This window comes from Cylas formicarius, unplaced genomic scaffold (genome assembly GCF_029955315.1).
Source record: "Cylas formicarius isolate icCylForm1 unplaced genomic scaffold, icCylForm1.1 PGA_scaffold_7__23_contigs__length_41026272, whole genome shotgun sequence".
Lineage (NCBI taxonomy): Eukaryota > Metazoa > Arthropoda > Insecta > Coleoptera > Brentidae > Cylas > Cylas formicarius.
In genome coordinates, this window is record NW_026844352.1 from 9322896 (window position 1) to 9350159 (window position 27264).

The 27264-nt window shown below is 32.4% G+C and overlaps 1 protein-coding gene and 1 long non-coding RNA gene across 3 annotated transcripts in view; both read left to right on the forward strand.

The window, feature by feature from the left end:
* LOC132705243 (head-specific guanylate cyclase) overlaps nucleotides 1–27264 on the forward strand; it is a 199471-nt gene that overhangs the window by 65577 nt on the left and 106630 nt on the right. The gene's annotated exons all lie outside the window — the stretch shown is intronic.
* LOC132705257 (uncharacterized) lies at nucleotides 18832–19391 on the forward strand. The gene is made up of 3 exons (XR_009619366.1): nucleotides 18832–18957; nucleotides 19062–19244; nucleotides 19305–19391. It is a non-coding gene; the product is annotated as an uncharacterized LOC132705257 (long non-coding RNA).

Genomic DNA, 27264 nt, shown 5'->3' on the forward strand with positions numbered 1-27264 from the left:
TATATAGCCATGGGCCCTGTGGCACTCCGGCGTTTATAACGCCGGGTTCAGAAAGGGTCTTATTTACGCGTACTGAGAAAGTACGGCCCTGGAGATAAGAGAGGATGAGTCGGGTGAGATTTGGGCGAAAGTTAAGGACGTGGCAAAGTTTGTACAAGAGTCCGTTATGCCATACCGTGTCAAAAGCCTTCTCCATGTCGAGAAGTGTCGCGACGGTTAGCATTCTGCGATTAAACGCAAGTAGTATAAGCAAGTATGTAAGTACAGTCTCATGCGCTAATGGCCACGGGATGAAGGGTGGAGTGGCCTTTGCGAAATCCGAATTGAAATTCAGGGGACAATTTTTGATTTTCAGCAAAATTATTGATCCTACTAAGGATGATACGTTCTGCAACTTTGGACATTGTGTTGAGAAGTGAGATAGGCCGATAGCTATTGGGTAGTTTAGGGTTCTTGCGGGGTTTGCAAATTGGAATTACAATAGGTTTTTTCCATTGTGCGGGAAAATGCTGCAGACCCAGTACGGCTTTGAGGATATAAAGGAGTTTGATGATGGCTTTGCGTGGTAAATTCCTGAGCAATATATTATATATATTGTCAGGACCCGGGGCTTTGTTATGTTTATGACGGCTCGTAATTCGTCAAGTGTGTGTCCACAGACGATCCTCTAAAGGCTTAAGAATGACCTTTTTTTCCACTATATTTCTGGCATTTTAAATGTTTGCTGTTAATTCTTATATTTCTTTTTCGAGAATTGGGATGTCTTGTATATTTGTGTTAATAGTTGGCATGTTATCTGGTATTTTCGGTCTTGATTAAGTGAGAATATGTGCATATTTCAAATGTTTACAGTATCTGTAAGAAAAGGAGCATGAGGCTTACTCAGTCTCACTGAACGCACAGGGGCATGGCTATCGAATATTTTAACCAAATTCGTAGTAAGCAACTTAATTTTGCTCTGAATATCATGGATATAATATAGTGTGTCCCATTTAATTTTGTTCACACTTTGTCGAAATGCCTGTCGCATCTGTGAGCATACAATCTGTGCTTTCGGCTTTTAACTGTAAGTCAGAGCTCGCAAAACACCAAACTGTGATCGGAAATTAAATCAGTATTCAACACGCCATGATCCTTCACATACAATATATTACTTATGAAAATAGGATCCAGACGATTCGCTCTGGTTGCAGTGACTTATGGGCTCATTAATTATTTGCATCATATTTTAACAATCAAAACAGCTGCTGATAGGATTTAAGAGATCCAATAAATTCACATTAGCGACAATAACTGTACAGTCAATGTTGTAGGTAACAGTGTATGATACGAGTTTACGGATTCCCCTGCAGAACGCCTTATGGGTGAGCGATACACAACTCCTATCAGTACAAACAATTTTTGAATACTAAAATTGATCAGTAAATTCTCTAATAGGTTAGTTATTATCACTAACGTGAACAGAATATTTTGAAGCTTTTATATCACTGTAAACATAAAGCTAGGTCAATTTCGCGATCTATGTTTTCGGTGTTTAAATTATAACCCCAAGTCTCCGTCATGCAGACTATATGAAAATCGTTAGCAATAATTAAATCTTTGATATCCAAAAAGTAAGCAGTTGAAGAACTAACATTAAAGTTAGCGATTCTGAGGTTACGACACACCGCCATCACAATAGAAGAAAGTGAAGATTAACAATTAAGATGCTTATTTGCGTTTTACGTAAAGAAGAGTTCACTCATCGTGCTGTACAAGATCATTAACGTGTCCCAACTAAAATGTTATAAGTCATTAGCCAACATTATTAGGCCCTTGCCGCATTTCCGATGTAAAAAATAAAAAAGATCAAGTTATTAGTTGTTTAATACATACATACAGGGAGTTTTGATCTATAAAACTCAATAAATTAATGCAATTTGAACAGTATAAATTAACGTACAGAGCAGTAAATAAAATATAATATTATGAGCGGTATACACAGGTAGTGCACAAATTTAATACATATATATCTATAATTAATAACGTAAATGCACAATAACAAATACAACAAACAGACATTTATTCTTATTAATTATACTTTATATTATACAATTAAATATAAAATATGAAGGTTCACTACCGACTTTCAGTTAGTGCTCGGAAGAAGACTACAATGTGTTTGGCGAAACGTCAGCGAAACCTAGGCAATACTCAGCGCAAAAGTATACGTACAAGTTTCACAGCATGGAGAAGTTTCTTTAAAAAATGATATATGCATACCTTAGATACTACACAACACCGATTAGATTAACGGGTAAGTGTCAAAATATTCCGGAAGAATAGAAAGAAATTTCCAGTTGATTAAGTTGGTTGACGTTTGACGAAATGACGAATAAGAACATGAGTGTTCAAGTATTATTTTATAAAGAAAACGTCTCAAATGGAAACTTTTAATTTCTAAAACATCGCTTGAATATATTTATTTCATATTTTGAATGATTCTAGACTCATTTACTTCGCAAGTAGTGTAGAAAAAGGTAATTAAAATTTTTAAAAAATCAGAATATTTTAATATTGACTAATATCAAGGGAGCAATAAAAGATATAAATGCTCCTTGAATGGTGGCTTGATATATATATATATATATATATATATATATATATATATATATATATATATATATATATATATATATATATATATATATATATATATATATATATATATATATATATATGATGACAATAACGAAGATATGACAACTACGGAAATGCCAGAACAAAACTCTGAAAAAAAATTACGAGACAAAATAATGAAGTGTAGATGAAAATAATAATAACAATTTTCAAGAAGAAGTTTTTGTACCTTTTCAACACATATTAAACATTTAGAAATAAACTAAACATTTTTTAATAAAACAATGTAATAAGAAAATAAAGAAAAATCTAACATAAAATGATTACTCAATGGATAATTAAACAGGTAAAGAAAACCAACATTCTACAATAAAAAATCAGATGTGGTATAAACGTCAAAAAATATCATAAAACAACAATTTGTAGACGGCCAGAAACAATTCTCGAAGAAACATATTCGCATAACCATGTCATTATTCAAATGTTGTTAAGAAAGGTTTTTAAAAAATGTTTGTTCTTGTGCTTCTACCAATTTTAATATTGCACTTATCTCTTCCTTTATCTATTCTTTTTGTTCTTCTTTGTTTTCTAAATGTGTTTTCAAGTTTCTTATTAACATAAACATTTTCTTGTTTTTTCCGAGTTTTTCCCGTCTTACTTTCATCTTTAGTAATCTTGGATCTCAGTTTACTGTATCCTTTTATTATCATATTTACCTGCAGTGACAAAAACAACCTTTAGCCACACTTGATAGATTCTTTTTCTTTGGACAATCGTTTCTGGATTAAATACTTGGTGCTCCATTTAATTTCGATTTTATCCCAAATAAGAGAACAAGTCCTAGACCGACTAAAAGAAATATTTTCTTCAATTTATGTATAACATTCGTTATATAACCGTTATTGTGTAATACTCGTCTGCATGTCTCCTTTACGCTCATCCTTATGTTGGGTTGGATAGAATTTTTGATTGTTTCCACCACACAAAAAGTTATATATGATACATACAAATTGGCTATCCTCCATGAACGAAATTTTGAAACGATAGCTAGGGAGCATCAGCCATGCAAAACCGATGAACATTGGACCGTTTTGATTATAAAATGGTAGACACCAGTGGATAAACCGGTCAATTTTGAAAAGCACGAATCTGTTGACATAACTTGCCAGCATATTGGCAGAAAAGTGCATTCAAGGACAAAATCATACAGATTTTGGTAGGGCTGAACTATTAATTACCTATCAGCTATTGGGTATTTTACCTTAGAAAGTTAAGCGCAGTACTGGTTTTATTTCGTCAATGAGAACGAACTTTTCCAAAACTTTTTAAAACAATCACCGAATTAAAAATTGGGCACGATGTGAGAGACAACAAACAGAATAGCAAAAGTTCTGGCCGAGAACCAAATATTTGCAATCGATTTAATTCAGCTTAACTCGACGAAGTTCGAATAATACTCCAAGATACTTTCGAGTTTTCATGCCGCGCACAATTCTCAACATCAATTTCCCAAACTAGTTACTCTAGTGGACAACCTCATTAAACGGACGCAACTGTATAACTTTCCGAATGTCCTCTGAAGCACGTACGCGGATCAGGAAATTCAACGCGCCAGAGATAAAACGACTGCTAGAGGTTTAATTTTAATTTATTTTGTTTGGTCGCTCGATGCGTGTGCGGTTTATTTTACATTTGCTCCATTCGCGATGTCGCGATTCCACATTTGACCCAGGCTAATAGAATGCTCCAACCAACACACTTTTTCTTGAACAATGCGTGCCGTGCATTCCTGTTAAGAAAATCTATAGTCCCACGTCACACTAAGAATACAGTGTGGGGAGCATAGGTAATGCAAACGTGTAGTAGTCGGTTCAGCCCAAAATAAACATTTTAAATAGATTTCTCATACAAAGATTAGAATAACATGTTTTGAATTTGTTTGTAAAATAGGTAATATATATATTATAATATATAAAATATGTATTATATGGATTAGGTGAAGAAGTTTAGAGATATTAATTAATGACTGAAATGACCAAGTCCGTCAAAATAGCTTATAATTCTCCCCAATATGAAATTTTTTGACGTAGGCATAGAATCCCTCTTTACCAAAAGTCCCTATTTCTGAAACTCTGAACATTATTTCAGATATATTAAAACCCGGGAATCTGGAACCAAACCGACTCATCTAAATATTTCTAATCCCGAGAGGGGAGTTGATAATGATCTTCCGCTGAGAACGTTCCCTGTATTGCCTCTAAGCTCTGTATCATTTCCTTACAAGTTAATTCATTAGAAAATCAATTGTCTGTTTCTTCTGGAACAATTACGTTTTTATGTGCCGCGGTTGGAAGGGAGACATCAGTCAACTTTCTTACCGCAGTTACACAGATCCAACATCAATTTTCACAACCCTATTTACAATATGTGTGTTACCCTCAACAAACTATTTGTGATTTATGTTATGATGATCTCCCGGTGATACTTAGGCAACTTCGTTTGGGGTCGCACTGACAAGTCTTATCCTTTTCTTTCTTCTTCTTACTTTTATTTTAGTTATAAGATTAGTAGATTTAAGATTAGTTTTTACTTCTGCTGTAAATATTTCATGAGATTTAAATTTAATATTTCCTGTAATTGGGTCATGTTACCTGTTGGAGATAAAGTGGTATTATTATTATTATTATTATATTTTAGTTATAACGGCCAAACTTTTAAATAAACGTCGGGAACTGCGAATATATTCATGAAAGCCTTTGAGAAGAAAGCCCTCGACACCTTCCAACTAAAACCAAAATTATGGAAGAGCTTCGTTGCATCACACAATACACTTCACCGCAATCTTCTTAAGATAATGAGTCCGGGAACAACCCCACTGACCACATATCAAAAGTTTCTATTTCCACTTGGCCAAAAATCTCTCAACATCTTCGATCCGTCAAAGGCAAAATTCCGTTTGAGATACCAGGAGTTTTCAGCATTCTATGTATATGCGGCAAAGAATACATCGGAGAGACAGGACTAAAAATATCAACTAGGCTCAAAAAATATGAAAGAGTCTTAAGACTACGAAAAATAAACTTATCAGCAGTTGCTGAACACAATACCGAAACAGGACATCAAATTTTCTTCGATAAAACTAGAATTCTTGCAAGAACTAAATTCTTCTACCAATGAAAAATCCGAGAATCTATAAGCAACCAAACAATCAACCACGACAATATATAAGCAGGTACCGAGCAGAATTCGAGTCTGAAGAAGCCAACAGGATAATTTTCGAAATGTCAGCAAGTTCAACTCAACAACCGACCCAGGAGGAATCCAAATGATGTGTAAATATTATTATAGTATTATATCCTGGGGGCTGTGGAAGTTTCTTTGAAATAAAAATGATTTTTTTTAATTTTATTTCTTACCGTTAATAAGGAATTCAAGAAATTCAAACAAGGCCAAGTGCTCTGTGAGAGTAAGCAAGCGATATTAATAATTGCCGACACACTTTTTCAAGGTCGATCAAGAAATATCCGCCAACAAAATTTTAATATCATATATTTAGACGAGAGTTGGGTCAGTTTGGGTCATAGGATTAATTTTGCTTAGCGTGCCAATACAGATCGCAGAGACACTTTTTTAATGGGTTTCACAACAGGTCTGAAAGCACCTACAAGAGAATTCTATATGTTTTCTTAGCAAAGAAAAGCGACTGCGAATATTTCGAGCAATGGTTTAAGAAGTCGCTAATTCCCAATTTACCTAACAATGAACAAAAAAATATTGTTTTGGATAACGCTTACCTTATGGAAAGAAGTCAAAATTCAAGATTGGTTGCTCAAAAAAAAACAATTTCTTTAACGATTCCTACTTAAAATCAGAGCAGCTAGAAGTTTGCACGTATACAGCAATGAGTATGACAAAATTAAGAAATAGCTGTACAATACGGGAAAGATGTTTTACGTTTACCACCGTATCACTGTGAGCTTAACGCTATCGAGATGGTATGGAATCAAATAAAACAATATGTGGCAATGAACAACTCCGATTTCAATACAAAACATTTTCGTTCGTTAATAGATGAAGTATTTCAGCATTTTCCTGGAAAAAATTGAGGAAATTACGTTTAACATGTCATAGAAAAAGCTGAAAAGGAAATGTGGAGGAACATCAGGAACTTGTTATTAGCGTAAATTACGGCAACCGTTTTGAAAGCGACAATTTCACTGATGTACATAAAAATTAGCATTACCAGCGATGCTACTATACCACTTTGACTATAGAATGGGATAACTAAAGGTTACATAATAGGTCTGTGTGTTTGTCCGAGTACCCTCCATTAACATTCTCGTAATCACACAACAATATCGCATAAATATCTTCTGGAATACATGGGGCAGATCCCGAGAGGCACAGATATTTGTGTTCCAGTAGAGCAGCTGCGTCTCTGTCCCAGACTTCCAGTAACAGATGTTTGGAAACAATACCCTTAACCAACAACTGCTGTCAAAACACACACACAGGAGACCTGAGAAGCCCTTAAAAATTTCCAGAGTCCAGGGAGCAGTGCAGAAACTTATTGTCACATAAGACAAAAGGTCATTCGAATATTCTGCTGTAAATCAATTCAAATTATTTAAATTCAACCTTTCGATAGTTCGGCTTATTAAATTCATTAGTTTTCCGTTACTACATTCCCTGTGGGTTAACAGAAACTTTTCGATGTCATTACTATGTGACGTCTCCGGGAAACTTTCAAGAGTAACAAGATTAGCATTAATTATTTCTTAAAAAGCGCAGCGCGAGCAACTGGAAATGTTGTCATCTTACCTCAAGACAAATTATTTTATCGACAAAGAAATTCAAATAAAAGTCCTTAAAAGTCGTTAACATAATTTCACAAATAATAATAAAAAACTAACCAAAACTGGTGATAATGACACTGCCGACATATTGAGTAATAAACCAGATAAATAAGCAAATAATAAAACTTCCTTCAAACCGAACACCTTCCCAAAAATCCCAAAAATATCAGGTTAATGTCCAAATTTAAAGCAAATTGCAAAGTGATTGTAATGCAATAATACAATTTTTATTTCAACATATTAGCAGAAAATTAGCCGAAGCTTGCAGTTTGTTATGGTTCAGCCTACATCATTATTTATAATTGCTATGAGAATATTGAAATTAGTAATGCAACAAAACTAGGAAGGCCAAAATCGAAATCAATATTTCAGAAGTACGTCCAGTGAAATAGAAAAATATGCAATGCATTACATGCTTAAAAAAAATAATAGAAAAATCAAAATAAATAAGAACTAAAAGTTCAGATTTTCACAAAATTATATATTTTGAAATGACAATTATTTCGACAACACCGTGTCTTTATCAAATGTAATATTTACAAACTACCTGCTACTATATGTACCGAAAAATAAACCTTAACTATTGTTGTTGCGAGAATTTAAGTTCAATAAAGGATAGGTATTTAAATCTAGTTGATCGTTAAGCAATATATTTGAATGATTGAATTTTCTACTTTTGTTGGCTGCACGAAATATATCAAAATTGTCGTCAAAAATGTGTTTTTCTGTGTTTAAGTGTGTAGCATAATTAGAATCTAGACTATTGTTTTTAAACGCTCTTTTATGTTCGTTAATGCGTTTCTTGAAGGATCTACCTGTTTGTCCAATATAAATTTCAGCACAAGATTCACATTTCAACTTGTAGACACCTGATTTTTGGGATTTTGGACATTTCGATTTATTGTTTTTTAAATTTTATATTGTGTTGTTAGTTTTGAAAGCTATTTTTAAACCACATTTTGACAAATGTTTTGAAACTTTTTCACTAGGTTCTTCTATGTATGTAATTGTTTTAAATTGTTCGTGTTCTGTATTAGCTTTCGGATAAATAGAGTTTACTGTTGTCCGTATTGTGTAATTTGTTTAATGATATTAAGTTCTTTGTAGTAATGTTCTGTTGAGAGTGGCGTATTAAGAAGTTTATGTATAAAAGAGTTAAATGCAGCCATTTTGTGTGTACAAAGGTGATTTGAGCTGTTATGTATGACTGTGTCCGTGTGTGAAAGTTTATGATATATTCAAAAATCTAATTTGTTTTGCGCTTTCGTAATAGTTAAGTCTAAAAATTAATAGAGTTATCCTGTTCAATCTCGATAGTGAATTTTATACGATTATGTATTGAGTTAATATAATTTAAAAAACAATTCAATTGTCTGTCCTGGCAAGCAAAGACGTCATATCTATACCACCATAAAAAACTTTTACTTAAAGGATGTTCTAGTATGATATTTTCCAAATAATCCATAAAAATCTCGCCTAACAAAGGACTAAGTGGGTTTCCCATAATCAAACCTTCTTTAGAGATATAAATCCGTCCATTAAATTCAAAATAATTTTGGTCTAAAGATATTATTAAGCAATCCAATAAATCTTGTTTCACTAATGGGTTAACCTGTTTCCGAGTTAGGGTGAAATCTACTAAATTTATCACATCCATAGGTGGAATACTGGGAAATAAGTTTTGTACATCAAAATACAGTAGTGTTGTGTTAGAAGGGATTTTGATGTCTTTAATTTTGTTGATTAATTCAAAAGAATTTTTTATTGCAAATTTTGGTTTAAAATCTGTGTGGAACTTTAAAATATTTACTAATTTTGAAGAGAGTTTAACGGCAGGAGCTGCTACATAAGACACGACTGGTCTAATGGGCAAATCCTATTTATGTAATTTAACTAAAGAATATAATTTCGGCGGTTGTGGATTCATAATTGTTAGAAAATATTTGTCTTTGTCACTAAGTAGTGTGGAGTTAGTAATTACTTCCTTGATTTGTCTTTGATATAACTCGGTAGGACCGTGTTTGATACATTGGAAAAGTTCTGGTTTAAGGAAATTGTTGGTTTTTTAAATATATTCTGGGAGATCGATAGCTATGGCTGTCTTCCCTTTATCTGCACGTCTAAATATTATGTTATTTTCACAAGCTTTGTTTTTGATAGCTTTTACTAGTGACATTTGATAAATTCCTTTGGGTTTATTGTTACTTATTGATTGGGAGTTTTATATATTCGCTAATACATATTTGTTTAAATTATAATCGTTAATGTCCTTAATTTTTAATTCACCATCGATCCCTAAACAGTCTAATTTTCTATTAATGTACGAGTGTTGTAAGTTAAAGCTGAAACCTTTTTCCAGAAATTCAATTTTATCGAAAATGTTGTGTCTATTAAGTTTATAAACCTGTTATAAAGTTGATGGTCCGTATACTTTGTAATAACTGGCTTGCTTTCAGCTATTTTTGAATTAGAAATTAATTTGTCTAACTTTAGTTTTTGTCTAATAAACTTTTTTATGAATGATAGAAGAAATGTCTATTAGATTTTTCAATATATCATAAACCTTTACACACGGACACAGTAATACATAACAGCTCAAATCACCCTTATACACACAAAATGGCTGTATTTAACTCTTTTATACATAGGCTTCTTAATACTCCACTCTCAACGGAAAATTACAACAAAGAACTTAATATCATTAAACAAATTGCACTGAACAATGGCTACAATCCCTCCATTATAGATAAAAATTATAAATAAAAAACAAATACAGACAACAATAAACTCTATTTATCCGAAACCTAATACAGAACACGAACAATTTAAAACAATTACATACATAGGAGAACCTAGTGAAAAAATTTCAAAACATTTGTAAAATTTGGTTTAAAAAAAGCTTTCAGAACTAACAACATAATAGGAAAATTTTTAAAAAACAATAAAACGAAATGTACAAAATCTCAAAGATCAGGTGCCTACAGGTTGAAATGCCGATCTTGTCCTAAAATTTATATTGGACAAACAGGTAGATCCTTCAAGAAACGCATTAACGAACATAAAAGAGCGTTTAAAAACAATAGTCTAGATTCTAATTATGCTACATATTTAAATACGGAAAAACACATTTTTGACAACAATTTTGATATATTACATATAGCCAACAAAAGTAGAAAATTAAATTTATTGGAAGCCATGGAGATTAACAAAATGAGACATTCAAATGTATTGCTTAACGATCAATTAGATTTAAATACTTAAATTCTCGCAACAACTTTAATTAAGGTTTTATGGTCATTTTTCGGTATATATAGTAGCAGGTAGTTTGTAAATATTACATTTGATAAAGACACGGTGTTGTCGAAACAATTGTCATGTAAAAATATATAATTTCGTGAAAATCTGAACTTTTAGTTCTTATTAATTTTGATAAATGGCTTTTCATCAACTAAAAGCCACCTCAGTTCAATTAATAGAAAAATTTGTAATTTTATTTCCAATATACGAAGTTACAATAGATTTTTACCTTAAGTTTGGAAATGTTGTTATTGTTTTGGAGAAAATGCAAAAAATGCAATAAACAACCAAGAATCAAACAGTAAAAAACAGCTGTTGAAATCTAAACTGTTGTGAATAAATCTTAAATTCAAATATAGAATATGTTAATCAGAACAGAACAGTGTCAGAACAGTTTTAGAACCTGTTCGAGATCAAATTTTGTTTCTCTCTCCCTGAACTTCTTTGATTACATTCTTTTATAATATCTAGCAGACTTGAATGGATCGGTCATGTATATGAGCGGTACCGAACAAAGAAATCTGGGATACAGGCGACTCTACAAGCATACAATTTCCAAGACTTTCGAGACATCGATTCAAAGACTAGATTTGAAAAGTATTATCACCATCATCATCATACCAGGTGGAAAGCCATAGTTATGGAAGTCAAAACTTTACTAGGGTTATACAGCCAACGAAAATAAGAAATAAGTAATAAGAAACCAATCCAAAAATAAATTTATTTCAAAATATTAGATAAAAAGCTTTAAATTAATTGGAGTAACAAAAATTTGATTAGGTTAACAAATTTTTTTTTATATTAACGACACAATGCTTTCTTGTCTTAAATGGTTTGCTTACATCTTATATAATAACATATATTTGCGGTAGCAGATTTCGGAGAAAAATCAGTAAAATTACGGATTTTTTTACGGCTTTTCTCCCCGTACAACTTTTTTTGCGTACCGCCATCTATCTCTCCTAGAAACCTACCATTTCCTGAAGCGGCATATATGCGATAAGATACGCGTAAAGAAGGTTTAATCGCATTTTGACAGCCCCCCATCAATATCCAATCCTTTTCACATTCTCCTGGAAATTTTCGCATAATATAATCCTTGATGATTTATTGGTGGTTTTAGTACATCGGATTATTATGAATAGCATCGCCGTGTACCGTGTTGGATATTACGCATCGTTAAAATAATATTACAAGGCCCGTGAAATGGTTTCATCTTGCTGGAATTATTTACTAGACAACAACTAATCATAATAACGTAAAATTAATTTTAATCCTAAGAACAGGAGGCTATTTTTCATTAATGGATGAATAACAATCAGGAAAGTAACAGAAAGAAAGGTTACACGACGGAGCACAATGTTGGCTAAGGGCTGTAGCGGAACATAATAAAATACACTAATCAGAAGAAACTGATTTTTTTTCCCTATTGAAAGGTACATGTATCAACCGATTTAAATAAAACATGTCAAAAATCAAGATATGTTGTGAGGCACGAGTTTCATACCCTTAACTGTTGGAGTTACGAGAGATATTAAATACCCTTTATATTACATAGTAACTTGAAAACATATGCAACATTGATTTATTGAAAATTGAAATAGAATAGAATAGAAACTTTTCATACATTTGTAAGTCTATTTTCTTAAAAAGGAATATTAGGAAGAATAATATGATAGTATTTAGCTTTGAAGTCAGCAAAGAGAACATTTTATCTTAAACAGTATACAGATTAAACAAAAATCTAAAAATAAAGAAGAAATTAATAATATTTACACTATCAGTACACATGCTAGACAACATATTATTATAGAATGTATCTCCTATCTTAGAAAGATTGACATCTTCAAGGTTGCAAAGAACTTGAAAGGAAGGAGATTGTCATTTCTAACGACCTCTCCTTTTCAAAAATCATTTGAAAAACGCTAGATTACGGAATTTTGATGCTAAAAAGGCAATAACTTAATTATTAACGGACAGACTTATACAGTTACTACATTGATGGTGTAGAAGATAATTAAAATAAAGAAGCTGAGAAGTACGCAACATATATAGACAAAAATTGGGAGGGTAGAACAACTATACAACAAAATGAAGGAAGGAAGGAAGGGAAAAGGGCAAACACTATCAATTAAGAGAGTTACCAGGAAAGGGAAGTTACAGCCCCAAGTTTTAGGTCGACAAAACTACAAGGAAGATAAAGAAAAACTATGTTATTGTTTGCGTATTAATTTGTACTCAACTGGTCATATTCGCTAATTTGTTTATTTTGATAACATTTCTTTGTTGCTTTTCTTTTGTTTTATTGAAGTAAAAAATGGACCAGTATACTACGTTAGAGATTTCAGATTAACCGAAGTTCGTACCACTATAGCAGATTGTATAGACCAAACAAACTCAGTTTTTGATAGCGACCCGGCAAAACAGCATTTTAGAGCATTTCAAGAAGAAGAACTTTCCCCAGTTTAAAAACGCATTTGATATTATAGTTTTAACTAAAACATGAAAACCAGGAAATATCGATATTTTCTGCTTAGATGGGTACAAAAAATATATGTAGTGAAGGTAGCGTAAATTAAAATGATGGCGTATTAGCTTATGTGTAGGAAAACATAATTTTGAATTTTCTTTTTATTTAATTTTCGGTGTTAGAATAATTAGAATTCAACTAAAGCATTAAATCGATTGGTTTTTCGGCCATCTATAAACCACACACTATCTTAAAGTCAGAATTTATAAACGAACTAAATACGTATATACAACAATACGATGTTTATACCCGACATAAAAATGACAGCAAGTCATGTCTAGATTACATTTTTGTAAAGACTAAAATTTTTGATAACTTTGAAGCCAGTTGTATTACAGTCTCACATTACTGATCATTTTCCGACATTACTAATGTTACCTTTAAATAAAAATAACGGAAAAAGTAAAGATAATGAGAAATATATTATATACAAAATTATGCCCAAATTAAAAACCCTAGCTAAAAATGAAAATTTCACTTTAGTATTTTGTAAGACTGACGCTGATCAGTCGTTCTAGCGATGGAAAATCAATCAACTAAAATAATAAATCTTATGAGGAAACTAAAAAATAACTTTTACAAAAACATACACATACACCAAATCAAACGTAGCCCCCAAAATATATGGGAAACTGTAAATCCGTATTTGTCTCATAAAAGTAGAAAAAACTCTGATGAGACTAATAAGGTTCAAGACTTAGAAAGGATATTATTTGATCCCTACGACATAGCAATTTTCTTAACCAGAACCATTGACTTTTCAGAAAATCATATTAACATCAGAGACTCGATGTTTATTGAAGAAACGGGTGTTGGTGCGATTGAAAAAATTATTAGCCAACTGAAGAAGAACACTACACCTAGAGAGGATGAATTGATGTTGAGATTCTAAAAGAGATTGCCAAACAAATACGCCAACGACTATCGTATATAATAAATATAATAATTTCTACAGGTAAAGGTCCCCAACACTTTAAAGAGGCTTCTGTTAGTCCAATATACAAAGCAGGTGATCAAATACTGGGGCTCATTATCGTCCCATCAGTATTTTATCAAATGTAAGTAAAATATTCGAGAAAGTTATTAAAATAAGATTGAGAAAATACCTTCCACACAAAAAACTTATTTCTAAAAATCAGTTTTACACAAAATCAAAGTACAGCTGCAATTGCATTATTATTCAAAAGCTACCGCCATAACAGAAAACAATCAGTAGCAAGCAAACTGTTCACTGTGGAATACCACAGGGAAGAGTCTTAGGTCCCATTGTATTCAATATCTACCTAAATGATTTACTTTCGATGAATACTAATGGAACATATACAGTCCTAATGATGGAAGCCGACACTTGGAATAATGCAGAATTACAAGTTAAGGTAGATCTTTGTGCAATAATCAACTGGTTTGATGAACATTTACCATATATTTGCAAAAAAGCAGTGTATGTACCCTTTTCTAATAACGCCTTAACATTACCAGGTGACATTAATGAGGTTTACCTGACACAGAGATCTGAATTGTGGCAAATAGAAATAAAAAACAGTTTCAAATATCTTGGGATACCATTGGACAGTCATCTGAAATGGGATATTCATTTCAAACACTAGTTTAAAAAATCAGATCCTAGTATATATTTTTAAGCAAACGAAACAAATTCTTTCAATAAAAAAATTCTTTCCTTCCACTTTGCACTGGTCCAGTCACTTTTACTATACGGCATTATCAGCTGAGGCAGTACATATGAAGTAACATAAAACCATTAGAGGTAATTCAAAAAAGAGCCCTGAAAGTTTTATTTCAACTTGACCGACAATATCCCTCATATCAACTATTTATGTAATGCAGGTATTAATTATTCGGCAACTATACTATAAAGCAACTGAGATTCATATGCGGAAAAACTCATTATTCCACAACCACATACCATATAATTACTTTTCTAGAGAAAAAACGAAAGAAAAGTTAACACAACAATTTGCAAAGAATAGGATGGTACAGCCAACATTTCTGTTTGTTAGAAATCAATTATATGACATAATTCCTGCTGAAATGAAAAATATTACATCTAAAGGGTTCGGCTATAAATTATTTCGTTAGTGGAAAATTGTCCCACAGTCATTGACCAACTTTAAAACTATAGCTAAAAGCAAATTGAATCAAATGGAATCCATTGATTTGGTTCCTTTTTCCTTCTTTTGGTCCGTTTATTTTTGTAGGCTAGGATTATATGTTTTACTTTGTCTGTGTTATTTGTAAAATAAATAATACCTAAGGTAGCAGACAAGTTCCGCAACTCAAGCTTAATTAAGTGTTATGTACTCAGTAGAATCTAGGGTTCTGTTGAGGTAAAAGCTTTTATCTTTTTTTTCAGGCATATTATCTAGAATTCTATCGTATATCCATGTTAACAATTTCTTTAGTGAAATATTCGCCACTGTATAAATGTAATAATGGGTAGTTTATAATACATATTTTCAATTACTTATGTACTTTTGAAATTTTTATAAACTTGAACAAATACAATCACATTACTACATTCAAAATGGAGATAATTTTAGCAGAATGCCTGGCGAAACACTTTTGAAAATTAAAATTCAAAAGACCCAATTGTCAACTGTTTTCAGTCAACACTTTCCATCCAATTTCAAAGCCCAATTACAGGGTAAAATGAATCGCTCGAACATCACACGTCGATCATTTAAAATTCGTCCATGCAAAAGTTTCGCATTTGACCCATTTTCCCTTGACTAAATTTGCGGTCCTTTCGGTTTGTCAGTTCGTATGAAAACACGCGTCCACTAAAATACCCTCTTGTTTGAATGAAATAAAAGGCAAAACACCGATAAGGAGAAAAACAATTCCCCTGGCAATTTTAACGAGGTTCAGTTTATGTTCGGCGTAAGGCAAGTTCTTTCCAACGGCTCGGCTGGAGGCTTGTTGGTGCATGGAAAATTATTTTTATTTTCTCGTTTTCCTGGAACATTCCTAACAAATATGATTTTCTTGGTCGACAGATCGTACAGTATATACATTTTTTCACAAATTAATAATGTAATGTAATAAAATATAAAAAAACCTAGCGGGCACGGTCGGCACTCAACATAGAAAAATATATTTTAAACTGTATGTATAACTTTTATTATACAGAGGGTTGATTAAGTATATGGCGTAAATTTAAGGAATGATCCCTTTGTTAATTTTAAGACAAAATGTATTGGCGTATTGGAGCAAAATGATGCCAAAAAAAGAAAAACCAATCGCATCGTGTGTACATACAAAGTGTGGTTGTCTTCAGTCTTTCCAATCTGGATATTTAGTCCAGCACCAAGTGATAAGCGCCAACTACAAATGCCCACTGGAGTTTCCACCACTTGATGAAAATCATTTTTGTCAATCCGGTATTCACTCGAATTTGCGTTTCTCTTTATCCTTTTATTTCGTTACTGCCTAGTTGGAGCAGTGGCAGTGCACTCAGTGCAGACTCCAGTAAATCCTTATAAAAATTTTAAAAGCAAGCAGCCGCTTGACAGACTAAACCAGGTTTTATCTCTACGTTATTCCATCCGAATTTGATACGGGCGCACTAAAGGGGATAAACCGAATTCGAAGTAAACTGCAACGGATAAGAAAGTCTCACGAACCTCGTTAAGAGGTCTGCAAACGTGCAGTAAACTATAAAGTTTCTAGATAAAAATATTTCATGTTTATGGCGTTATAAGCAATTCATGTGGTAATTTGGGTTACTGATTAATCCTTATTCTAGTTTGAAATAAATCAAATTAGAATTGGCCATTACTCTACTTGTTAGGATTTTATTAAATTCTACAAGATTACAATATACATTTAACAAGAAAAATAAAAAATTGGCTTTGCAATCGACATTCAGCATAGTAATGATGTCGCGAAAAATATTAGCACATGGTTTTCCGAACCTTTTTCATGTATGTAAGTCGGCAGTCGCTTTTGAACTTTGTGCTTTGGTGAAGCGCAGTTTTTCTCTAAGTTTTAACTTGCAGCATTTTACCCAGTGGCTGTTATTTTTCTCACTTCGCAATTGAACCGAAAGCGCGACAGACACTGTCAGCTGCAACCCTCCCACACATGAGGCCTTTCACCCCAAAAGAACAAATATCCAGTATTTACGATCATTACGGTTAACACCAACGTGGGAAAACAAATGTCGTCGTTGCGCCTCACGAGTTTCAGTACACGTTCGCACATTTCCTGCAGCCACATAGAATCGAAATTTTGGTTGACAAAAATAATCACGGTAACCTTAGTAATGTAAATATTTTTTTCCAAGTTACCTTGGTTTTGGATTGTCGGCGTGATAAAACAAATATTAAAGTTTGCAAAAATGCGTACATTGGGGTAATTTTTTTACTGCAACTAAATTTTCGAATTTGCCGGTCTATAACCATCAAATTTACTTTGACAATAATCATTATTGGGTAAAATAATATAATATATTTTACTAATACTCAATTTTCATTGGTTACAACAAATACAACACATTTAATAATCTTTATACAAAATATTAAAGAGAATCTAAATTCTCTATTCCTAATATCAATACGTGATTGGCCATAATATTTACAACTATAACAACAAATTTAGTGCTATGTATGTATGCAAGACTACGATTCGCAAAACATATCAAGTGATTCTGTCAATACTACTATCGAATGCTTAGAAAATTCTACCCAAATGGTGTAATAATGGGTTCCAACCTTAATTTATCGCTATGTGAGCGACTAATTATCTTCAACACGCTTATTTCAAAGATCGTTTTCATATAAAGCTCCTAAATTACCTGGAGATCTTTTAAACGACTTATCTTTACTTAGTTAGAAGAAAAATATTAAAAACATTTATTTTAATAAAGACGATTTTTTATTGTAATGATTTTTTTCTGCTCCCGTCTGTAAAATACCTAATTACACACCGCTCTAGCGTGCGGGAAGCGTTACTTTACCACGTTAGTTTCGTTTCCCAAGGATCCGAGCCACTTCGGACATGTCCGGGATTATACCACACGGGTTTGGGAGCAATCGGATGATTTCCAACGCCTTGAATTTTGACATTTGTCAATTCTGACGGTCATGTCAGTGAATGTATTCGTTTTGTTTTGCGAAAATGTATCCCAAAACTAAGGGTTGTAGATGCAACACGTTCGGTAAACTTTTTAAGTCACTCGTTTATTAAACACTCGCAAATCTCCTAGCAGCGTCACGTTTTCGCTGACAGCGTGATGACCGTTAAATTAAAAAAAAAACATATTCCAAAATACAACAATATAAGCTTTAATGCTTACCATAATTCTTGGTCAATTTCATGCGTTTGGTCCCACCATGAGCCGCTACGATATTTTGCAGGATGACCGCCCGCGTGTGGTTTAGATGGATGTATCTTTAATGTTAAATTGATGTTGCGTTTCGACTAGCAACCAAATGACCGCAGAATACAAACGGAGCGGTGTTTGAATTCGGGTCGTCCAAATAAAAAAAAAACATCGCATTCTGTTGGCGGCATGTTCGCAACGGCCATTAACTTCGCTAATTTCTGTAGTGTGTGACACGAATTAAATTAACATTCCTCGGCTTTAGACCGCCTAGTCCTGACGTGTGTTCGGCCTTTGTTCCACGCACGGCTTGGGTAAGAAATTTTCTTTTGCTACACGATAACGATGCTACTAAAACGATGTCGTTTAATAAATTTGCAAAGTGACCTTCAAACATTTTTAAAGCGATGTTTTATAGGAAAATTAGGCACCTGTTCCCCGGAAAAGGTATATTCTGTCACAGAAATATGTTCCTCCTGATATTCAATGGGTATGAAGCTTTGTTGAATTTACCTGCAAAGTAACTCTAAACGTTTGGCGCCAAAAATGAAGACAACAATGGCCTCTGTACTTAGATGGAAGGTACTTCCTGATTCGCCAGGTAATAACATTTCCATTATCATAAAATGATCAAAAATATTATTAATAACATGTCCGTTAGGTATAAACAGCAGAAGCAGCCAAGGATTATCATATGTGGAATATTTCTCACTAGATAATTATTATTTTTCGACACGAAATCTTTACGCACATTTTCTTTCTATAGAATTTAACAATTGCAGTGTAAATTATTTTATTTATATCAGAATTCGGAACAAATCACGTTTCGTTCCGAGCTTTAGCCTCTGTCTCTCTGTTGTAATTAAATTAACTAATTAATTAAAGAAATTAAATATATTTTAGATATTTATTTGATGTACACTTGTTCATTAGTAAAGCAACAAAATCAACATTTACGTTATGTGTAAAATATAAGTTCCTTAATTGAAATGCTTTACTACTATAATGCTCTAGATTGAACGTTCTATAAGTATAAAAGAAATAACAAGGCACTTCATTCTAGTTTATCCATCAAAAATAACATTTCCGAACTCTCAAAAAGTCTCAACTAAAATAGATTCAAAAATAAAGGAAACAAAAATTTCAACACTTTTAAGCTGCAACTATTTTTAGTTTAAATATGTAAAACAAAGTCTCTTCGTTTAAGCAATGAAAGAATTTTAGTTTATTATTAAATTTTGTCCTAATTCTTGGATTTGGATTTGGTTCTAGCTTCCTATAAATTCGCTTCTTTTCCGAGACACAGGGTGTTGAAATTCTAAGTATTCAATTTTTGTTCAAACCTTTCATCACATTTTATACTGCGGAATATGTTTTATTTTATTTGCATTCATACGAAATTTGTATGGAATGTTTTAACGATAAAAATGGTGCACCACTGCTTTATCCTAATAAAAATTATTTTTAAAATTTCCTAATTCTCTGAACAAGTCGATCTCTTAACTTCTTTCAGAACTATGCAACATTTTCATGTAAAAAAATAAAAAACCAACTTCAAAAATTTTGCACAAAAAATACTTTTTTCCGTAGAATTTTAATACCTTGCATCTGCCATAAAACTTTCTTGCATTAATTTAGGAATGCCCTTTATAAACTTTCCGCATGTATAGGGTGGCCTATTTATATGACACATGTAATTTACGTTACCCTGTAAATCAAATGATTTTTGAATACCCTAACCTAGGTCATATCGTTTTTGACAATAGTGACTTTCACGGGTCTAAATCGATATATCAGACTGAATTCCTTTGAATTTGAAGTTAATTTCCATGCAAAAGAGGATCTAATTTAGTGATCTGTAGAGATATTTTAACAATAAATAAATACAAAAAGGGGAAAAACTAATATTAAATGAAAAAAGTTTAAATGAAAAAATCATAAAAAATATATATTTTTTAATGGAAACGCTCCATTTTTATAAGGTGTAAAAATTGTATATTTCGAAATATTTGCAATAAAACATTTCCTAATGTTAAAATGCTATAAGGGTTTTATGTTTTATTATTAGTCGACTAGCTACGCCGATGGCGGCGAAACATGGTGAAAAAACAACCGAGGGCTACAGGGACGTCTCTATTTTGACTGTGGGTGCGTCTGTAAATCACTAAGTTTGGAAGTTTTGTGTCATCGATTATAAGGGTGTTTTATTCTTATTGTTATTTTGTTGTATTATTTCAATTTGTTTGGGTGACAAGATTATCATTTCATATACACCAAAACGCATTATATGCAATAATGCCCCAAAAATTATCATATAATGTATCCCAGTTTCTATAATTCCCTCCACTGCCCCCCACCCCCCACCTTTAAACTTCCCCACAATGCACTGCAGTTCTTCACAATGCTCTTACAATGCCCACAATTCCCTTGCAATGACTCTTACAATTCTCCCTTTTTTAATTGATAGACCCATCACCTTTTTTTAAACGTACCCAAAGCCAATATTTTGAAAACTCTTGACATTAACGAAAAATGTAATAAATAATAAATGCTATTTATTGCACAAAAACATTTCAGTTAAAATAGAAAAAAAGAACACATTTAAGTGCTAATTTCCTATAAAACGGAAAGTCAAGTTTTGACTTTCTATAACTGAATATCTTCAAATTCCAAGAAACAAAAATAAGAAAAAAGTTTTGTAAATTATTTCATAAAAATCTGTTTTTTTTTTCATAAAATCCAAGTTTTTACAATTCATGAATTTTAGAAAAGTTTTGGTTCCATCGCTATGTTATTTTCTTATGTTATATTTTAATACTTTCATACGATCATATCTGTTGAAACAGTCTTTATTAATGACGTAAGGTCATCCATCAACAGTGGCGTGGTAATTTCCCACGGAACTTTGGCAGTTTTTTAAGTTTAAAATTATTCATCCACAATATTTTGTTCCTAAATTACCCTAGAAGAAGTGACTCTTGCTATTAAAACAGAAAAAAACAGGGTAGTATATGACTCCAGACCTGTAACGGCGAATCAAAATATCGTCAAGATAAAGAATTTATTGCACTAGTTATTACATCGCGAGAAAGTTAAATATTATGAAAAAAAAAACAAGAATGGAATAAACATAACAACTTAGTATTTTCATTATTATATTGTGTATGTTCCGAACTTTTTCCGATACTTTTATTTGGTCTGCAAGGTTGCTTTTTTTGCTTGCCGTGCTAATTTTTAACTTGATAGAAATAAAAATTTGCACAAGCTGCACATTACGCAGCAACGTACTGATGTACGGATACGAAATAAAGGTTAAGCTGGTTTCAGGAAAACGTGGGAAATAGCTCACAGGTGCGCACCTGCAGCTCGATAAAATGTTTGACAATGCCTTTACAATGCCCAAAATCCCATACAATGCCAACGCAATGCCCATACCAATGTCTATAATACCAATTTACTTCCCACAATGCCCAAATACCCAATACCCAATACCTTCAATTCCAATTTCCGACAATGTCATGCAATGCCCCACAATTTCTCTGGGTTGTACACCAAAAGTCATTGTGTTCTCACCCGTCGTATATACCAGAAGAATAACTTAACTACCGAAGTTGCCAATTCTGTAGTGCTTAAATGTTTTTTATTTCTGCCATATTTCGAGTTCATACTTTCGGCGAATTAATGGGCGTATATAGGGCAAATGTTTTGTGGAAAATCTTTGAAAATCTGCTACTTTTTGTAATAGAGAACCTCATACAAAGTCGCACTTTGTTTTTAAAATAACTTCTAACGATTTTTTCCTTTAAATTTTTAATGTTTTGTTTTTGACCAATCTGTATTTATTTCTTTTGAAAATACCACCCAAGGAAATCAATTGCAAATGTATACAAACGCTTCCAGCCAGAAAAATTGATGGATATAGTATATTTTACAGAAGGGAGTAGGAAATAGCATATTATGCAACAAGTACGAGCGGAACGAGTGCTTAATAAACGAGTGACGTAAAAAGTTTAACAAACGTGTTGCATACCATACTTTTTCTAGGTCCGTTAGTTTTTGGGTACATATTTGCAAAAAACACGAATACATTTACTGACATGACTGTTAGAATTGACATACGTCAAAATTCAAACCGTGCGATAATATCTCTGAAAACGAAGTGGCTCGGATCCGTAGGAAAGAAACTGACGTAGTAAAATGATACTTTCGGCACGCTAGATCGGTGTATAAATAGGTATTTTACAAAAGGGATTAGAAATAATTGTAAACATAATATTACTAAATTTAAACACCTGTTGTGTAATATACCTATATACATAAACTTGTTTTTATATTGTTTACAGATTCTGAGATTATGTGTCGTCCCATAATAAGCGGGCCACCCCGTATCTACTTGATTTGTTAAACGTGTTAAATAGACTACGAGGTCAGCTAGTAAAAGGTATATTCCTGTCAGTGTCGTTAAAGGAGTATTCAGTTTCCGGAAGTCTGAAACTTTTGAGTGTCAAAATCGCTAATTCAAAAAGATTAGTTTCACTTTAGAGTTTCGTATTTTGTCATCGTAGGTATAAAGTTCGAAGCCGTTAATAGCGACTTCTCTTTAATATTTAAGTAGCGCTTTAGTTTGATAGCTTTACGTTATGTCGTTCGAGAAAGACATCGTCGGTGATAGAGTTATTACAAGAAAATGAGTTACATTCGAGGAATAATAAGTAGGGACGTTGATCGAACTTCGAATAACTGACGGCGCGCCTCCGTAGGGAATCCGGTTTCTAAAAATAGGGGAGCTAGTTTATTCCTTGCAAATGGAGTACTTTCGCTCTAGGATGAAATTGCATCGACAATTGAGCAAAAGGACTGTCAACGGCGCTGAGTTTGGATGATACAAACTGATCGCAGCGTTTAGAATTTGATGTTAAATACAAAAAATAACCTGAACAAAATATTAAAACACCGATTTATAATAAATATTTTGATTTCCTCTTTCACAAATTTGTGGCAACCGTCATCGGTGGATCGCGAGAAAAGTATCTCCAGACTTGGTAATACACGATATAATTTAATTTGTTATAAAGTGTTCTATTGAAAGTTTTATAACTCTAAATTGCTTTTTTTAAATTTTGGTACATAGCCATAGTGAGACATGATCTATATTTTCGAAATGTTTACGCTCCTGTAGGGTTGACGATTCAACTCGAAGCGGTCGACAATAATGGAAATTCAAATCAAACACCATGGTTTAACGCAAAACTCTGAGTAACCTTTGTTAACATTTCCTTAGGCTTAATCCCTTACTTCGCTTCATTAAATCTTAATAAGTTTCTGCGGATGTCAGCTATTACAAAAATTTATTGGGCCTGCTCAATACATTTGTTTGAATGACCAATACATGAGTTGATGGTAAGTCATACAAGGTGCTACAAAAATTAACATTTCTGAAAGAAAAAGTTAGTAAAATTATTCTTTTTTAGTGCAACCATATATATTTGACAAGAAGTACCATAATTTATCTACAAAATCTCCATAAATCTTCCTATACCCATCGGCAACTGTTTCTTAGGTTTCAGAGAATTAAGATTGTTCCCCCGTACTTTATTTAAAACTGTTTGTCTATGTCATGTAGTTTTCAAGGTCAAACGTAATTAATTTAACTCAATTCAACGTGAACCACTCGTTATCATGGATACAACACTTTACCTACATATGAAGGGCAAATCTACAAAACGAAAATTTAAAATAACTCTATCTAGTTTTTGGCTCTCGAAACTGAATTTAACATAATACTATCAATCTGCCTGTGATGAGTTTCTAAAGAGACTACCAGAATTCGGTTGTTTAATCCAAAATTATGACACTAATTGATAAAAGCAAACCATCTTCAAGAACAAACACTTCACAAATATTTAGGGTAGATTAGTTTTTATTTGAATTGTAATAACTTTGCTAGCGAGCTGGATCTCGTTAAAAAAAGCACTACTTACTCTATGTTCTACATCATCAACCATTTATCATAAATATATTTCAGAACTGAAAAAATTTCAAACAAATTTTCATGCTTCTTGTGTATATCATAAAACGCATGGAATTTATACATTTGACTTTGAAACGTGAGATTCGGGAAGAGAGGAGGTAACTCCTTTTGTTATTTTTTAAAATCATTCTTCATCAAATTTTAATATTAATGCTTATTTCACAAATATTTGGTATTTAATTCCACTAACTCAATTAAGAGATAGTTCAGAAAACTAAAATTTTAGATTTAGATTAGTGATTACTGACTTTTTTATTCAGTGTGTTATAAAAAATGCTGGTTTTAGTTTTTGTTTATTTTATTTTCCTTATAGTAGCTAATATAATCTAATATTGGGCTGTAAGTCTGTTGATTGCATAATCTAATACTAATACTAAAATTTCACAAACGTTGCTCGTTTAACAAAATACCAAGAAACATTCAGTTGAGAAGTCTAATATAACTGCCACATGAAAAGCTTCATTTGCATCTGTTATTATGAACTCACTCACTGAGAAGATGCAAGATGCTAAAAATCATATCTGGAACAACTGTATCCACTAAATACCAACTCACCCAATCTCTTGCAGTACCAACGGCGCAAGCAGAAGAATCCAACTAATGTAAAAGTGCTAAATAGAATGAATGATCAACAACCTCTGTTTAAATTTAGCCCACAACTAGCTGATTTTTAAAACACGGGACTATTCTAAGAAATGTTGCGAAATAAACAATTAACTTAGTTTGATATTTATATTAATGTCAGAATACCACAATTCCTGCGGAGTATTAATTATTATAATTTACTAATAATAATAAATAATTATTAAACGTCAGGGCATCTAGGCTTTGGAAAACAGACATTTTAAGTAACACATTAAACATTAAAATATAAATTCCTTTTATAAGTCGAAGAAGCGCTTGATATTATTGCACTGCATAAACTGTTACTGCCATTACTTTAAAAATGTACCTTGCGGTCTAGAATCTTGATAATTTCTAGCAATTTCTCATGGCCCCATTGGTAATTCTTTTCCTCGTACCATACAGCTAGTAGTTCCATTCCAAAGGAAAGCTAACATTCTTATTAATTTTAATAATTGTGAAATTTGAATTTGAATATCGGTTTGTGAATCTATTTTAAGAACACGATTTTTAAATTTAACAATTAACCGGGGAATTTCATTTCGACTTTCTTTTCATGATTATTTTTGTTAATTTCAAGCCTAATTTTTTTAAACAAACAAACAAAGTACTATGTCTATATCGTTTTTTTTAGTATAAATTTCGTTATGAATAAAAATAAACTAAGAGGACTATAGGACTCATTTTTAACCGATATTGCGTGCTTTATAGACAGTAATAAAATGCCTTTAATAACAAAATACATTAAAAAATGTTGTATAGTTAATGAAGCTTGCAAGGGAAACAGTTGTTCGTGTAAACTTTGCCGAATAAATAGCAATTAAGATAACTCGCACGCCACAGCTAACTCCCTTTAACAACCATTACCCTCATAATTAACTCCTTTGTAATAATCACCCGATTCGTCCTTTGATAAATTTGATGATTTTGTTTTAGTTGTGGAGAAGCGGTGCAGTTTTCATAGACTGATCGCGAGAATCTACAGCAACTATTTATGTAGTAGTACGAACAAAAACAAAGGTTGTTATTTTTATTTTACTCCATAAAACAAATATCCCCGACTCACGCCGAGCCACCCCTACGTTCGAGAACGTTTGCAGTGAATAATGCGACAGTAGACAGTGACAAATTTCTTAGGGGTGGAATTTTGCTTTTAACGCGTAACGTTTGTTTTTTAAGCGCCTTTTGTTTCAGACTCCAAATCTGAAACTACGACGTTTACATTATCTTACGTAAATGGTTGCCAAAGATGTGTTCGCGTGTTGGTGCTTTCTTTGAAGCGGAGCGCCTAATGGCCGCTAATAAAAACGGAACCAACCGATTGTTCAGGATACCCAAAGAATTGTAGATAACACGAAGATAATTTACACTTGAAATAGGAACCAGGAATAAGTCATTAAAATTTAAACTCTTGTTACACATAATATTTAAAAAACAAAAAGGAAAATCAATAACGAAAAATTTTTTTTCTACATTGCTTATAGAAAAATTTTTTGCTGGAGCTGTGTGTGTAAAATCTCCTTAATTAAGAATGAGCAATCTCACTAACTAACCAATCACCAAACACCTATCTTTCATCACCACACTTACACTTACTTGCGATTACATTTTTTTCTTATAAGCTCGGTCAGAATCGTCATCCAAAAAAGAAATAGGCTAATCTTGCTTTAATTAGATTTGAAAAATCCACTTCCACCGCGGCAGGTATTTTAAGGAATGGTATTGTCAAATAAATGTACACCACTCACTTTTTTGCAATTTTTATTATTTGTTAATTAATTTAAATCGCTGGAAGTAGACCTTTTTTTACTCTTGAAATTAACTTTTAGTTCTTTTAATACACAATTAAAAAAAGATCTAAAAAATTGACACTAAATTAATGATCAAAATGCCTATCATCACCTTCATTATCGGAATGTTGTCTACTCCAGCCGAGTTTTGGCGCATGTTTTTTGAAACACATTGC